This window comes from Cimex lectularius, unplaced genomic scaffold (genome assembly GCF_000648675.2).
Source record: "Cimex lectularius strain Harlan isolate CLEC.00 unplaced genomic scaffold, Clec_2.1 scaffold366, whole genome shotgun sequence".
NCBI lineage: Eukaryota > Metazoa > Arthropoda > Insecta > Hemiptera > Cimicidae > Cimex > Cimex lectularius.
In genome coordinates, this window is record NW_019393020.1 from 105,926 (window position 1) to 120,765 (window position 14,840).

At 33.1% G+C, this 14,840-nt stretch overlaps 1 long non-coding RNA gene across 1 annotated transcript in view; it reads right to left on the bottom strand.

Annotated features, from left to right (window-relative positions):
- LOC112128053 overlaps window positions 1–14,840 on the bottom strand; it is a 126,645-nt gene that overhangs the window by 88,921 nt on the left and 22,884 nt on the right. Inside the window, exon 2 of the long non-coding RNA XR_002910843.1 lies at window positions 2,616–2,668. This is a non-coding gene — a long non-coding RNA (uncharacterized LOC112128053). The remainder of the gene's footprint in view (window positions 1–2,615; window positions 2,669–14,840) is intronic.

Below are 14,840 nucleotides of genomic sequence, written 5' to 3' on the forward strand. Positions count from 1 at the left end.
GGGGAGAGAGAGAAAGAGAAATAGAGGAAGAGAGAGAGAGAGAGGAAACATTGAGTGAGTGAGAGAGAGAGAGAGAAGAATTTGGACTACTTCAACTATTCTTATTACATCTAACTATTTTGATATTAATCATCACAAAAACAAAATAAACCGTTTAAAACTAAAAAAATAGAGATAGAAAGAGAGAGAGAGAAAGAGAGAGAGAGAGAGAGAATTAGGAGAAGATATGTAGAGATGTAAAGAGATAGAGATAGATAGAGAGAGAGAGAGAGAGAAAATTAGGAAAAGATATTTAAAGATGTAAAGAGGTAGAGAGAGAGAGAAAATTAAGAAACGATATTAAAAGATGTAAAGAGATAGAGAAAGAGAGCTTGAGTGAGATAGAAAGTAAGAATTAGATAGATTAAATAACTAAGAGCTTATTTTTCTTGAGTATTTGTTTGCTTGTGTGAGCAAGTGGTAGTACTAAACTCTTATCACAATAACTATCATAAAAACAAAATAATAAAACGTTTACAAAGAGAAAAAAAGAGAGAGGGAGAGAGATAGTGAGGGTGAGAGATAGTTAGAGAGAGAGAAAGATAGGAAAATATATTTGGAAATGTAGAAAAATAGAAAAAGAGAAAGTAATAATAGATAGATAAACAAATTTTTTTTCGTGAGTGTATGTTTGTTTGTGTGAGCGAGTGGTTGTAGTAAAATAAACAATTTTTTCCTTGAATGAATGCATACATTTCATTTTTCCTACACATTTTTTTCTAAATAACGGTACATGTTTTATGTTCCACCTAACAAGGCATATATGACAAAATACATTTTCAGGAGTAAGTAAGAGGATGTAACAAGTTACAAAGAATAACGAGTGATGTAAATTGAAGACAATCTGAGTGACGAAAATTTACAAAAAGAAAAGAAAAACGATTCTCTGTCGCGTTAGCTCTATTTAATTAAAGAAATAATTAACTAGAAAATATATTTTTTCTATTTGATCATGCAGTAGCAATATTTAATTTGAAAAAAGCCAACGTTTGGTTATTTTCATCTATCTACTCTTTCTGGTAGATAACACAAATAATCTATATAAATTATTCTTTTTATGTAAGGTTTTGGTTGAAATAAAAAAGTCAGTGTCACTAGCGGGATTCGAACCCACAACCTTCGGCTAAATACGCCGCTGCTCTACCACTTGAGCTATCATGTCTTCGATCCACTCGAACACTAATACAACCATTCGAATTTTCCCTCTTTTTGCCATTTTGAAATGTAGTGTAATCAGGACACGATTCTCAGCGACTTATGAATTGGCCATGGCGAGCTGTTAGTGAAGTGATACTTTTTTTTACTTATTAAATATTAAACCATTTATGTTTTAGTGGTCAATTGACCAATGTTCTTCTTTCAATTAATTATTTTTTTGATGTAAGGTTTTGATTGAGATAAAAAAATCAAGAGAGGATCGAAGTCATGATAGCTCAAGTGGTAGAGCATCAGCGTATTTAGCCAAAGGTCGTGGGTTCGAATCCCGCTCGTTAATTAAGGAATAATCAATTGGAAGAAGTAACTTGGTCAAATTACCACTAAAACACAAATGGATCAATCTATATAAAAATTATTATGGGAACGAATAATAAAGACGATTTTAATAAATCAAGATGATTTGTCCTTCCTGATTTCAGTCTTTTCGCGCAATTTCATGTTTCTCAAAATTTTAGAACAATTGAAGACTTTCACATTAAAAAATAAAGCACGATTCAATTTCAATATTTTAACAATAGACAATTTTTATTTATTACAACTTTAAAATTTATTATTTAACAGTCGACAGCTGTTGGGTAATATCTAAGAAAATTTAATCCCTCTTTTTTTATTAATATTATTAGATTATTTTACAAAAAAGTAAGTTACATATTTATTGCGTTTTTTTAATGATTGATTAAAATGGTTGTCATTAATTTAATAGTTTCTTGTTATCTGTTTTGAATTTTATGAAATTATTGTTAAATAAATGCATGTCTGGTACCTATATGTCTTTGAAAAATATTTGAATAAAAATTTACATAAATTTCAGCCTGAATTTTTGACCAGAGTGCTTCTCGTGAAAGGGGTAGCGAGACACGCTGAACATTTATATAAATAAGTATAAACGTTGTTTTTCAATTAAAATACAGAATATAGCAAGAAAATAGCTGGAGCAGTCGGACAGTTGATACAAGAAAACAACACAAGTCATAACAACACTTCGTAAAACTAAGAAAGGGCCCGTCTCCAAAATTACGAAACCCCTCATAACTTTTAGATAACAATTTATTACTCCGACATCCTTCGCAGGTTTCAACGGTGGGATGTCGCGCGTTTTGAATACTAATTGTTTTGACAAGCCAATCACGACGAGGCTCCCATTCTTTTTAAAGTCACGTCCAAATCGAATGACACGAAATATCTGAAAAGAGCCATGCCAGCACGGCTGCATCGCCGGATGTAACTTGTCATTGTCACAAAGTTCCCGCAAAAGGTTCTTTTTTGAAATTTATATCTTTTGTCTAGACTGTGAAATTACGGCTGTCGAGTCCCAAAAATCCGATAATTATTGTAAAAGACAAAAAACATTGACTCACCTGCTCACAAGCGCTGCGGCATGAACCATTAGCTTTCATGCAACAATTTGAACCTGAAACAAAAACAGAAAAATTTAAAATACTAGGAAAACCAAAAAATACCTTCCATAATTCACTCTTTCTCCATACATCTCTAACCCCCTTCATCCATTTAACCCTTTCCACTTTTCTCCGGCAATTTTTTACAGTAATAACGACACTATAAATCCTAGATTTTTCTCCCAATCTACGAAATTCCGGCCTGTTTATGACTGAAACGTAAAAGCGGCGATATTTCACGCAGAGCTCTGGGCCTTGACATGTCTTATGGACGTCGGTTGTTTGTTTTAAAACGGCCCAAGTCGATAAGGGGCTTTCAAGTACTTTATGTAGTCGCGCTTTCAACCGTAACGATAGCCCTTAAATTTGGAGGATGGATTTTAACAATTTGAAACATGGTTCTATCAAATTGTCAAACTTGCCGCACTGCGACAAGCCTACTTTTATTTCCCAATAAGTATGCAATGCTGAAAATATTTTTAGCAAAAGGCTAAGCACTATCATAAACTCAACTTGATCTGATGATTGATATGATTACTGACAAAGGAAATATCAGGGGAAGAATCAGGGGCGTCGGTGGCCGCAACGGTTTAGGCGTTGACACGGCGCTCATTAATTGTAAGGTAAAGGTCCCGGGTTCGAATCCAGCGGCCCTGCATTCCAACCAGACATACTTACAAATGGGATTTTTTTTTTAAATACCCTCGTTAAAAAAAATCCGTAGTTCAACTTAAAATAAGTTATGTAAAGAGGAAGGTTGTTAAATGTGTGACATTTGATTGAAAGGTATTATTACTTGGCTCTATATAGAGAGCGTGTAGGAATGCCACTCCATATGGAAAATCGTGCTCAAATCCAGTAGTGTATCATTGAGTCCCCTCTCCTAATTTTTGAAGGAAGCAGGTGTATTTATGGGGACCGCGGTAGCCGAGTGGTTAGCATGAGAGACTCTCACGCCGCGGTCGTGGGTTCGATTCCCACCGTCGCCTCTGGCCCTTTTTTCCCGATAACCCCCAAATTGAACTCACAAGAATTCGTACCATGGCTAATATGCAAGATCATAAGGCCAAAAACAAAAACAAAAATTTATCTTGCTATTTTATATATAAAAAGTGTTGAAATAGGCATATCTCGTGCTAACTGTTTCGTGAGAATGTATTTATAAGCGTGAATGAGTTTTTAAAGTCGACGACGGAATTGAAATACCCCTTGACCCTTAATTTTTACTTATTAGTATTTGTATAGGTTGAACAAATTTATTTCGGAACGAGTGTGTCGTAGGTGAAGGTGTAAATATAATTCTTGGGGGTAATAGTGTAGCGCACCCTTGAGAGGTATTGTATGCTCCGTTCTGTACTTACAGCACTCCTATAGCAGCCCTAGTTCTTTAAGAAATTTTATTACGGATTTCAATGGTTGAATTTGTTCTACGGTTAAGTTATCAAAATGCAGTTCCTGCTTATAACTATGGTGCCATATGTTCCGTTATTGGGCATGCTTTGAGTATCGACTTTATGGATGGGATTTGGCGAAGAAACTGGTAAATAGTGACTTCACTGTAGTATTTCAAAGAAAAAACGGCCAAACTTATTAAGCAGTAAAAGCATCTTAAACCGTTTAGTCCTGTGGGCATATGAGGGGCTAGAATTTGTTAGGAAGCTCGTTTGTGTCTCCTCTGCTTCCTAGCATAATCTTCACATGTTGGATTCTTCAAATGCCCATTTCATATGCACTGTTTTGAATCTTGTTAGGTTTTGAAGTTTTTACCTTCTTCCTTACAAAATTTGCTAAAAGGTTCTTGGATTGTTTGGCTCCAAAGAGTGAATTCCACTGTATCCTCATTTTTACTTTGTCTTTTTCTCTAAGATACTCATTGATAGTGCAAATTTCTATGCAATGAAAGGGCGCAATGTTACACCTATCAGTGGTTTAGCAGCCATCTTTTCAACGGTGTCCGCTTTTTGGTGTACCTCAATTCTTACACATCCTGGCACCCAGCAGAGAATATTTTGTTTAACTAATTAGTTAATGTAATTTTGCAATTCAGCAATATCTTCAAGCTAATGTTGTTTGAAATGAGTTCACTTGATGGCTGCCTGGGTATCTGATTTGAAAGCAGTAAACTTGGTTTTGTACACTTTATTCAAGTTGAACTGACTACATCTCTCAATTGCATCGACTTCAGCCTGAGGATGCTGATGTATTTTCCCATTACTGGTCCCCACCCAAAAAATAAGTTTTTGAAAGCTATTTTAAAGTTGTCAGAAGAAAGAAATGCTATCCTCCATAACAATCACTACCCTGAACACTTAATCAACAGAATAATCAACAACAACAGCTCACCACTAACACTATCTGCTATTACTAATAATACCACATCACATCTACCAAATACAGACAAACCAGCATTTCCATACCATTCATTCACGGCCTATTGCATAAACTAAAGACGTTTCTCTGTTCTGATAACATTAAAATAGCTTTCAAAAACTATAAAACAATTCACACACTTCTTTCCAAAATGAAAGATCCCACACCAATAACAAATAAATCTGACCTAGTTTACAAATACTTTGATTGAATATAATAAACAAACTTTTTTTTGCATTGTATAAATTCAGTTTTTTCCACTTCCTACATGTATTTGTTAAATATAAACAATTTTGAAAATCTCAGGCCCTGAAGATGATCTTAATAAAGATCGAAACGTTGGCTCGATAAAGAAAATGTTTTTCTAAATCCTACGTCACACCAGGCCGCATCTCACGACCTCCAAATAATCGTTATGAGGATTTTTGGCTTCCCAATTTATGCCCTAAAAACGTTTAGCATCGATTCCTATTCCAGTATGGAAATATTGCAGTTTGGATGGTAGTTTTAACACAGAATATACCCAAAAAAAGGCTAGTCATTGATCAAAAACAAGATACACTAAAATACTCGATTCTCCATTTTTTTGAATTACTCGGACGCTTCTAAAACTCGGAATTTCTTGAAATACATTTTCGTTTTGTACCAAAATAATTATAGTTTCAAACAGAAAATTTTGAAAAATGAATTTTTTGGCCTATAATCGGTCCACCCCGATAAATGTACCGATGTCAAGATATTTTGTGAAGCAAGTTGAAATAAGTGCACTTGATGGATATCTGATTTGAAGGCTATACTCTTATTTTTGCACACTTTATTCAAATTGAACTGAGTACATCTCTCAATTACATCGACTTCAGCCTGGAAGATGCTTGTAGTCCCATTACTGGTCCCCACCAAAAAAAATTCCTTTGAGTTCTGGTACCCAAGTATCAGGTTGGTGTGATTCTCTAGGTTTTGAAGATTTTGAATGCTTTCACTGACTGATTTTCATGTGATTTTGTTACGAGCTAATGCTTTAATAGCTACTTGGCTATCGGACTTTATGAGGATTTTTGGCTTTCCAATTTATGCCCTAAAAACGTTTCGCATCGATTCCTACTCCAGTATGTAGATAATTTAACACAGAATATATAAAAAAAGGATACTAAGATCAAAGCACTATACACCAATATTCTTAATTTTTTAAATTCTCAAACGCTTCTGAAATTCGGAATTTCTTGAAAAATAGTTTCGTTTTGTACCAAAATAATTACAGTTTAAAATAGAATTTTTAAAAAATGCCTTTTTTGGCCTAAAATCGGTCCACCCCGATAATTTACCGATGTCAAGATATTTTGTGAAGCAAGTTTACCATTTAAACATATTCGGGACTTTCACACTCTTTTACAAAGAAATTATTATTAAAAGAATCTATAAGAAAAAAAATTATCGTTACAGTTAGATTAAAATAGAAGGTTTTTTTTAAACAGATAACTGAAACAGATTATAAATTTCCTAACCTAATAATAGAATAAAAAGAATTTTGTTTTAAAATAAATGTTTTTAAAAAATTTGTTTATCCATCTGTATGATATAGCACGATTTAATTTTTCTTATAAACTAAAACAATCTTCTTTGAGAAAATAACAAATTTAAATAACTAATTAAATTCGACAACGTCAATGACGATCAATTAAAATAAACGGAAATTAATTCGATCTTCTGTGCATGTAATAATTTGACTAATTAGGTTCTTGTATTGGTCAACAGAGATGACAGACCACGTCGATAATTGGAGCAGAATCAATTTATCTTTCCAACAAATAGCTAACGACCTACCATTTCTATTAACCATTTGAACAACAATATTTAATAAATGGTTATAAATATTTTTTTTATAATGGCTTGAAAACACCGATTTTCAACAAAACACACCATCTTCACAACATGTATCAACATTGTAATGTATCGGCCGAGTGTTTCTTCCTCCGGCGGCAGCGAATAAACAAGGATAAAAAGGCGCACTCTAATAATTTTTTATTGTAATCTTTAGAGCCTTCCACTTCAGATTGGATTAAGGCCAACAATGTCTAACAAACATCCATGTGAGGAACTCTAGGAAACTACAAAATATACAGTAGAATTGCATTGATATTATTTTTTTCGTATAATTAAATCTAATTTTTATATTTAATTACGTTGGTTCAATGAAAGAATGATAGAAAATCATGTGTAAAATGAAATATCAATGATACCCAAAGCTAGCTGCCAAACAGAATACATTTTTGACGTAGCGATCGAGTGACTTGATAAAATAGGCTGAAATATTTTTTCAACGATTAAAAAATGTTGATATTCGTTTTCTGCGCCAAAAAGCACCTTTAAATACAATTTTTTGGGAAAAATGAAAAAAATATTATTAAAATATTAAAAAAGAACCTGAGATATAAAGTCAAATATTTAAGAAAACTTGGTTAATTTAATCCTTAGTTTTCTCCCTTATCATCACATCAAATTTGAATTGAGTTAAAATTGCCTGAAACGAAAAATATTCCATTTTCAAACAGCTAATGATTATGTTTAGTTTAATTACTATTTAATGAGGTAACTATGTTCAGAGATAAAAAAAGGATAAAAATCTACCAAATTTTGAAGTAGTGATTGAGTGACTTAGGAAAAAAAATGTTTAGTGAGAAACAATGTTAATATTTGTTTTCTGCGCCACAAAAAACCCCTGAAAAAAATATGGTGGGGGAGGAATAAAAAAAATATTTTCTCTCAAAAAGTATCTCCTTCCAAAAATTCTTCGTTTATTTCCAGAAATCCCAAAAACTGGGATAACAATTAAACTACTCCACCAATCTGTAAATTTTTTTTACAGTCTACAGATAAGAATACAAATTTGTACTTTAGGGAAAAAATAGAACCGGAGATATAAAATCAAATATTTAAGAAAACTTTGTTGATGTAATCCTTATTTTTCTCCTTATCATCAGATCAAATCTGCATGCAGTTAACATTGCGTGAAACGGAAAATATTCGATTTTTCTACAGTTATAATTAACGCTAATTCTTATTTCAATTAATTAATCTTTTTAAGTAAGGTTTTGGTTGAAATGAAAAAGCTAGTGTCACGAGCGGGATTCGAACCCACGACCTTCGGCTCAATACACCGCTGCTCTAACCACTTGAGCGATCGTGACATCGATCCACTCTTAAGCCAACTCCCCATCTCAACCTACAATCTTTCGAATTTTCCCTCCTGAAGCAAATTTTTATATTCAGTTTAATTGTTATTTATTTAGATACCTATGTTTGGAAATAGAAATGGATCAAAAATGTACCAAATACAATTTTTTGTTGTACTTACTGACTCGCAAAGGAAAGCATAGCAAAATCTTTTTTTAACGAGAAAAAAATGATATTTGTTTTCTGCGCCAAAAAGAACCTCTAAATACATTTTTTGAGGAAAAAATAGTTTATCTCTCAAAATTATCTCCTTCCAAAAATTCTTCGGTTATTTTCTGAAATCCCAAAACGTGTGATAACATCTAAACTACTCCACCGATCTGTAAAAAAAACTTTACAGGTATTAGAACCCTACAGACTTTAGATTAGAGTACAAAGTTGGACTTCGGATGAAAAAAAGAACCGGAGATATAGACAAATATTTAAGAAAACTTTGTTGATTTAATCCTCATTTTTCTTCCTTATCAACACATCAAATCTTAATTGAGTTAACATTGCCTGAAACGAAAAATATTCCATTTTCCAACAGTTAATTCTTATGTTGTTTAATTATTATTTAATGAGGTACCTATGTTCAGAAATAAAAAAGGATCCAAACTCTACCAAATTTTGAAGGAGTGATTGAGTGACTTAGCAAAGAAAAGCTTAACAAAAAATTTTTAACGACAAACAATGTTAATATTTGTTTTCTGCGCCACAAAGAACCCATGAAAAAAACATGGTGGGGAAGGAATAAAAAAATATATTTTCTCTCAAAATTATGTCCTTTAAACAATTCTTCCATCATTTTCGAAATGCATAAAAACTGTGATAACATTGAAACTACTCTTCCTGTCGATAAGATACTTTTGGAAACTTAGAAACCTGTAGATTGCACGGAACAGCATAAAGTTGGACAATATAAAAAAATTCGAACTGAAGATATGAAATAAAATATTTAAAAAAACCGTCGATTTCACCCTAATTTTTCTCAATTACTATCACATAAAATTTAAGCGTTGTAAACATCGTCTTAAACAAAATTAGGAACAACGCCGAACATAAGAGAAAAAATTGCCTCCAGCTATCAGCACAAAATTGTTTGTTTTGTTTTATTTAACAAATTTCTGAAAATCACAAAAACTGTGATAACATTGAAACCACTCTTCCGATCGATAGGAAACATTACAGGAAATTAAAAACCTATAGACTACAACAATCCAAATTTTGCATTTATTAATACATAAAATCTAAATGTTGTAAACACAGTCAAAAACATGAAATATTCACCTTTCCCACGGTTTCAATAACATAGAATGTGAATAAAACCCAGAGGAGTTATGAATTTTTAAATCGAAAAACACCGAACCGGATAAAAAATGTTGCCTCCAGCTAAATTCAGGTGAAATATTTAAATATATATTTTTTCTAAAAATATTCTTACTTAACGCCTTTAACGTGCGCCTAACACGAATCCAAATTGTTTTATTTTTCCTAGAAGTTTTTTTTATTCTACTTTTTATATCTAATAATATCTAATACGGTCCTGCATATTATTTTCTTATCCTAGATTAAAAAAACAGAATCAACTGATATAAAATTCCTTGAAATATATACACAACGAAGGAATATTTAACAAATTTATTTAAATTACATGTTTAAAAAAATCGGCTTCTTGGGCCCATTGGCAAGAACAAGACAAGGGTCTAATATTTTCCAAAGTAGTATGACCAAAAATAAGTTTAATTCAAATCGGCGATCTAGATCAGTTCCTCATTGATAGTTTTAGTTGGACTCCTGACAGGTCACTGCTGCCTAACTGGCATAATAAGGCACATGCACCGAGGAGTACAAACAGAAAAAACACTGAGCAGATACTGCCAAGAAGAGGAGGAGACTGCAGAACAATTTTGTTTTTGCGAGGGTGTAGGTGTAGGTTCTCGCAATTCTGAGAGTATGATCCTACACTAAGTAGCCGATAGCAAAGCTATGGAAGTTGAAGCTAGCAAGTGAGTAATAAAAAAACAGAGAAGCACAATAGATTTATACAGGTCGAGATTCGGAAGGCCTCGTGGCCGACTCATTTATCCCTATCCTATCTTTAGTATGACCAAAAAGTGGTTTAGTAAAATTGGCGGTCCACGTCTTCATCCTCATCGTTTAAAAAAGTTTCAACGACGAAAAGTTAAAGAATATCATAATTGTATGAATTTAGATTATGCTAAACAATGCTGAATTACCCGAGATCTAATTTCAATATTCGTAAGCATCCATGTCAGATTGAATCATTAATGGCTCAGAAAAGCTATCATATTAGAACAATTTGCGTTTCAAATATAAACATTAGACATGCATTGACTTAATATAAAAAAAATATTTTTTTGCATTGTATAAATTCACTTTTTTCCACGTCCTACATGTATTTGTTAAATTTAAACATTGTTTGTAAATCCCAGACCCTGAAGATGATCTCAATAAAGATCGAAACGTTGGCACGATAAAGAAAATGTTTTTCTGAAACCTACATCTCACCAGAGCGCATTTCACAATTTCCGGATAATCATCGTCTAACGGTCACTAATCACCACACATAAACATTAGGATTAAAATTTTGGCGAATGGAAAAAGCTGAAACTATTGGTGGATTTGCCTTAAATTCCATTATACAAAAAAATAATTTCAAGCGATGAAAATTTTTAAATTTTTTTATGAAGTGTAAGAAAATTTGTCAAGATCAATGGGAGCTTTTTAAGATTGGTTTGATTAAAGTTTGAGCGATTTGAAAAACCGGAAAATGTTTTACTCTTAATTACCAATGTGAAGGGAATCAGGTGTGAAATTAAAATGCAAGGCATTTTTTAACCCCAAAATTTTATCCAGCACTATAAAGACCAAATTTGTAGACGATTATTATTTATCTTTTTCTTAAAATCCACGGTTCGTAGCAATTCTTATCCAAAGGTTGAAAAATCCCAAGTTCTCCGTCGTTGAAATGTTTTATTCAATTTTGTCTATTACATGAAGTTTCGGGCCTACGGCCCATCATCAGCACCTTGACATGGGAAACCTTATGGCACAATTGTCATCCGAAGATACACACATAAGTAATTCACAATTTTTAAAAAATAAATATACCTGCACTATGCCTAGGGGATTAAAATAAAAATTTTGTTATTATTACAGTTTTAAAACCATTTTGACGACATCCCCGTCAAAATGGGTGGAAACATCGGATGACAATTTTTCATGAAGTTTTCCATGTTTATGTGCTGATGATGGGCCGTAAGCCTGAAACGTTCATGTAATAGACAAAATTGAATAAAATATTTCAACCACGGAGAACTTGGGGATTTTCAACCTTTGGATAAGATTATTATTTATTATTCATTTTTATCTAAACGGTAAGGCTAAAATACCGGTTTTCAGTACACGATACAAATAAAAATGTTTACAAGTTTATTGCATGTCATGATGCAAACATGCGATGATTGAACATCCACGATAACAAACCTGTTCCCATTTGGAGTACTCTCTCGGGACGTGTCGTACCTTTTATCAAAAAAACCGAACATGTCCGATAGGGTGGAAAAAGCTAATGGCTATAAATGGAGCCATTACTTTTTCAAAATATTGTTTTATTTTATGCACGTTCTGCCTTTAACTCGTTTATGGCTGAGTCGAATATGACTTTTCAACCAGTTAATGGCTATGAGAGAAAGGACGATATGGAAGGAAGTGTGTCGGTAAGAGGTTCCTGGGGTTTGTCTGGTAATTATGAATTTTCAAAAGAAATACCGCGCAATCGATGACTATATAGAGACTTATTTATAAATATGGCAATATAGTGTCACGGCTAAAAATTATGAGCTTTTGGAAGAGTGTTCAGGGTTTTGTCTGGTTCAATGTCCAAATGTTTAAATACCATGAACACAAAATATAATCTTTCAATTAATTAATCTGATTTAAGGTATTGGTTGAGATAAAAAAGTCAGTGTCACGAGTGGGATTCGAACCCACGACCTTCGGGTAAATACGCCGCTGCTCTATCACTTGAGATGACGTAACATCAAATGGTTAGATTGACCAAATAACTTTTTTCAATTAATTAATCTTTATGAAAGGTTTAAATGAAAAAGTTAGTGTCACGAGCGGGATTCGAACCCACGACCTTGATACGCCGCTATTCTACCACTTGAGCTATCGTGACTTCTATCCACTCGGACACCAACTTCCCATCTCAACATCACCTTTAGAGGAGAACAACCAGATGGCACATTAATCACAGATTGGTATCAAAAACCAAGAAACACAGATCGCTACCTCAACTTTACATCTCATCATCCCCTTCATACAATAATAAACACGGCCAAAGGGTTACTTCATAGAATGATTACTTTAAGCCATGAATCCTTCCACCACAAAAACATAAAGATATACAAACAGATCCTCCATAACAATCTCTACCCTAAACACATAATTAACAGAATAATCAACAATTACAACTCAACACAAACACCGTCCAGTATTACTAATAATACTACATTAAGTCTATTGAATACAAACAAACCAGCATACATTTCCATGCCATTTATCCAAGGCCTATCACATAAATTAAACACATTTCTCTCGCCCGATAACTTCAAAATAGCTTTCAAAAATTATAAAACAATTCAAACACTTTTTTCCAAAACTGAAGATCCCACACCAATAACAAATAAATCTGACGTAATCTACATGATCAACTGTTTAAACTGTCAGGCAACTTACATCAGTCTTACATCCCAATATCTGGACAAGAGAGTAAAGCAACATATCTCTGATTGCAAAAAACCTAAGCAAAATCCTACAGCACTCGCTACCCACCATCTTGAACACCAACACAATTTCGACTTCAAAAATCCAACAGTATTACACACAGAACAAAACAAACATAAACGTAATTTCTTAGAAATGGTTTATATCAACAGAGATAAACACAGCATCAATTACAGAACAGATACATGTAAACTCAGTCGCAGCTACGCTAATATCATTAATCAAATTCAATACAGATAACATAACTATATCATCACATTACATTCCACACAACAAATATTTTTCACTTAGTCTAATTTCCCAACAATTTAGCTTTCCTTTTCCTATTTATCCCTTTCTATATAATCCTGAAAGGATATCTGGCCGAACCATTACCTACACATTTTTTCCTTTCGTCGTCTCTTTTCACCTCAAAGAAGCCGACGCCTTATACAAAAATGTCTTTTCTATACCGACATCCTTCCCCACCCTTTCAAAATCCAACATATACAAACACAAAATAGCAAAATCTCACTGCCACTCTCGACACGACACGCAAGAATGGCACAATTACTCAGAAGACAAACACTTTGAGTGAGTAGAAATACTTTGATTGAATATATAAAAAAATATATATTTTGCATTGTATAAATTCACTGTTCCACATCCAAAATGTAATTGTTGTGTGTAAACAATGTTTGTAAACCCCAGGCCCTGAAGACGATCTCAGTAAAGGTCGAAACGTGGCACGATAAAGAAAATGTTTTTCTGAAACCTACATTACACCAGACCGATATACAGAGATCTCACGATTTCTAAATAAATATCGATTAACGTTCACTAATCACCACACACTCACCTTTAGAATTTTCCCTCCTTTTTGCCATTTTTCAAACCAACTAATGAATCTACAGGTTAAATTAAATTTTATGTAATAACTGGGGTATTGACATCTATGTAGTTCTATGTGTCTGTACATAGATATAAGGCATGAATGGCAATAAGGAATGTAGTGTGACCTTTGAAAGAAGATCCAGAGTTTTATCCGATTCTGGGTTGACGTTGATGACTGGCGGAAAGTAGAAAGATAAGCTTTTCAACGGTTGTAATACCAAGCACATAACATAAAATCTATGGGTGTTTTTAATTTTTAAATGAAACAGCGGACAAATAATAACATGCACACTAATTTAGATAAAAGACAATGTAGTAGAAAGTGTGGGATAGGAAAGCGTATCTATCCATAAACAGGGTGTATCAATTACTATACTCCACTTTATTCGGAAACAATAAACTTTAGCCAAAAATTAACTTATGCAAACCACAAATTAATTTTGGCTGGGAATCGCCTGGTGGTAACAGATTTAACATAAGTTTTTCTGAAGGAACGATTTTGATAGGATCGACCATTTCTGAGTTATGTCCGAGGGAAGAAGCGTTAGGGGTTATGCTTTTTGTATCAAGTTGGCCCACCCCTTTTATTTTGAAAACGATTAACTTTAGCGAAACCTGATCTTATACAAACCGCAAGTTAATTTTGGCTTGGAATCACGTGGTGGTAACAGATTTAACATAACTTTCTCATCTATCTGCGATATAACATTAACTTTATTATTTTAAATAAGAACACCATTTTTTATTGTGCAATTCGATTCTAGAGCTTACTTTATGCTACTTTTACTGAAAGGAAAATTTAGATAGGATCGATCATTTCTGAATTATTCCTGACGGAAGAAGCGTGAGGGGTATGCTTTTAGTAACGACAATTATCAAATATTTAACTTTGGATTTTTATAAGACCATTTTATGCTA